Source organism: Sinocyclocheilus anshuiensis, unplaced genomic scaffold (assembly GCF_001515605.1).
Source record: "Sinocyclocheilus anshuiensis isolate Anshui unplaced genomic scaffold, SAMN03320099.WGS_v1.1 scaffold4004, whole genome shotgun sequence".
NCBI lineage: Eukaryota > Metazoa > Chordata > Actinopteri > Cypriniformes > Cyprinidae > Sinocyclocheilus > Sinocyclocheilus anshuiensis.
The window spans coordinates 97,701-101,019 of record NW_015541176.1 but is presented as its reverse complement, the minus strand read 5'-3'; the positions used below and the strand labels follow the sequence as shown (position 1 = coordinate 101,019).

Below are 3,319 nucleotides of genomic sequence, written 5' to 3'. Positions count from 1 at the left end.
TTATCCAAAATACACCTCCGACGTTGCAGACTACATCCAGACTAGAAATCTGAAAATAACAAACAAAAGAAGTACTAGAAAATACTGTTTAAAATCTCCACTGAAACGCACTTTACCTCAGTATTTCACTTTAATTAGCTGTTAAGGTTAAATAATGACTCGCCAGAGGAGCTAACTTGCATTAAAGGGCAGCAGAACGTACAAACGTGTTTCTCGGTTTAACTAAGGTTTATTTCGACTAATATAGGTGACCTTAACTTACTCACCAGTAGGGTTGGGTATCGTTTGAATTTTATCGATTCTGATTCCGATTCCGATTCTGCTTATCGATTCACCACCTTCGAACCCATGAAGAGCTCATAAAAGGCACTTTACCTCCTTGTTGCTCCACGTTTGCCCTCTGCTCATTTTGTTTTGGATACACAGCTCGTTCCGTGTCATCAAATCATGTCGTATATAGGGTTGGTATCGTTTGAATTTTATCGATTCCGATTCCGATTCTGCTTTTCGATTCCAATAAGATAAAAATCTAATATAAAAAAATTAAGTTAAACATTTAGATATCAAACATTTATTCTGTCTTTTTACAAAGCATTCTCTTGCAGCTGAGTAACACGAGCAAAAATCAGCAGCCTACAGAACACTGCAAGAGGAATTTTGCCTATGCTTTTAAAAAAAATAAAGCAAAAACAACTAGATTAATATATTTAATATATATATAAATATCAAATATTAAAGTGTTAAAGACAAGTAAACCGTCAGTAATAAGATAGGAACAAACAAATCAATTAGCAATATCATAAATAAATACAACTGAACAAAATTTCAGGTACAGAAACTGTAATTAACAGTTTAAAAACACTGCATAGTTTTCTTTTCATAAATAAAATATAGATTAATCAATTAAAGTTATTAAATATATTCAGTCAAGATCAGTGAATGATTTTCTTTTGTTCTTTGATTAACATTAATGACAGGCAGCACATTTATTAGGCTGCTGTCACTTTAACACCGAACGCACGCAGATTTAAAAAACTGTACATGTGTGTTTTCTTTCTCATCTGTTTACGTTCACGTAAGACAAAAACGGCTGTGTTTATGATGATATACTGACGTAGTTTTCTGCATATTGGTCGACAAATATGAACGAAGTCAGTTTCGGCCCGGAACAACCTTTTCTACATTGGAAATACACGGAACGGTTCGAGAACGGACACAAACCCACCAACCCTACTCACCAGTCGATGTTATCAGCCTTTTGGCGGCATTCCGGCCGTCAGTCAGAAAAAAATGCTCCAACTCCTGACATGAAAAATGACATGATGAATAATGTTAGTTTGCTGTTAACAAGTGAAAATATCTTAAAATATCGCAGTTTTGCATAAAACAGAAATAATATACTAACCTTTTTGTCGAGTTCACGGTGTATTTCTCTTTTGTCCTTTTATGGCCAGATTGGCCACTTCAATCAAACAGTCAAAAAAGAAATCTCCCTTGCCATTGGTCAGTTTTTCGCGGGCAAGTTCACTACTGTAAATTGATTTACAGTAGTGAGGAAATACAGTAGTGACCATATATTTTCCCATAATCCTTTGCTGTTTACAGTAAAATACTGTATACACATTTTACATATGATTAATTCACATATGATGCCACAAATGTGGCCCAGTTATCCTAAAGTGTATCTGGGCCAGTTATGGCAAAGATATGGCACAGTAAGCACTGGCTAATGTGTCTGTAAGCTTAAGGTGGCCCGTATATAATGATACCAATGTGGCCCAGTTATCCTAAAACATATCTGGGCCAGTTTTGGCAAAGATATGGCATGGTAAGCACTGGCTAATGTGGCTGTGAGCCTAAAGTGGCCCGCATATGATGTCACAAATGTGGCCCAGTTATCCTAAAGTGTATCTGGGCCAGTTTTGGCAAAGATATGGCATGGTAAGCACTGGCTAATGTGGCTGTGAGCCTAAAGTGGCCCGCATATGATGTCACAAATGTGGCCCAGTTATCCTAAAGTGTATCTGGGCCAGTTATGGCAAAGATATGGCACAGTAAGCACTGGCTAATGTGGCTGTTAGTCTAAAGTTGCCCTTATATGATGCCACAAATGTGGCCCAGTTATCCTAAAGTGTATCTGGGCCAGTTTTGGCAAAGATATGGCACGGTAAGCACTGGCTAATATGGCTGTGAGCCTAAAGTGGCCTGCATATGATGTCACAAATATGGCCCAGTTATCCTCAAACGTATCTGGGACAGTTTTGCAAAGATATGGCATGGTAAGCACTGCCCAGATAGCAAAATTCCTGAGGTCCAGATCAGGCCCACACCTGACACTTTCATCTGGCCCACATACCGCGTGGAATGATGGCAATTGGGTGGTCTGCTCCTGTTTGCCAGATTTGGGCCACAAGCAAGCCAAAAGAAGGCCCAATGTCAGCCATGGATTAACCAAATAAAGCAGAACTGGCCCAAATCTGGGCCACATTGATTTCAATTCTGGCCCAGATCCAACACCTTGCTCCGGCCCACATACTGTGAAGAATGATGGCATTTGGGCGGTCCACTCCTGTTTGCCAGATTTGGGCCACGAGCAAGCCAAAAGAAGGCCCAATGTCAGCCATGAATAAACCAAATAAAGCAGAACTGGCCCAAATCTGGGCCACATTTATTTTAATTCTGGCCCAGATATGGCCCAGATGTAACACCTTGTTCTGGCCCAAATACTATGTAGAATGATGGCATTTGTGTGGTCCATTCCTGTTTGCCAAATTTGGGCCACAAGCAAGCCATAGGAAGGCCGCATATTAGCCATGACAATAAATAAATAAAATAAAGTAGAACTGGCCCAAATCTGGGCCACATTTATTTTAATTTTGGCCCAGATCCAACACCTTGCTCCGGCCCACATACTGCGTGGAATAATGGCATTTGGGCAGTCCAGTTCTGTTTGCCAGATTTGGTCCTCAAGTAAGCCTTAGCATTGCTGCATGTAAGCCAACCAAATAAACCAAAACTGGCCCTAATGTGGGCCACAGTTGATTTTTATTCTAACCCTGGTCTTCCCCACATTCCTTTTGTCGCCCACATGCTGCATGGACCGGTGGCATTTTGACAGTGGTCCACAAGCAGGCCACTACACAGCCACATTTTAGCTAATAATGAACAAAATAAACCATAAATATACATTATCTGGGCCACACTAAGCCTTAAGTGAGTTATGCATCAACAATACTCAACATTGTAAAGAGAAATTTAAAAATGTCCTCCATAAATGTTCAAATAAGTTCCAGAAATGTGTCCTACTTGATAAAATCAT

At 39.8% G+C, this 3,319-nt stretch overlaps 1 protein-coding gene and 1 long non-coding RNA gene across 2 annotated transcripts in view; one reads left to right on the top strand and one right to left on the bottom strand.

Moving 5' to 3' along the window:
* LOC107690764 (uncharacterized) overlaps positions 1–1,302 on the bottom strand; it is a 2,753-nt gene extending 1,451 nt beyond the window's left edge. Inside the window, exons 1-2 of the long non-coding RNA XR_001634486.1 lie at positions 1,239–1,302; positions 16–49 (exon numbers count right to left, since the gene is read on the bottom strand). This is a non-coding gene — a long non-coding RNA (uncharacterized LOC107690764). The remainder of the gene's footprint in view (positions 1–15; positions 50–1,238) is intronic.
* Positions 1–3,319, top strand: part of LOC107690766 (gastrula zinc finger protein XlCGF57.1-like) — a 52,567-nt gene that overhangs the window by 27,171 nt on the left and 22,077 nt on the right. The gene's annotated exons all lie outside the window — the stretch shown is intronic.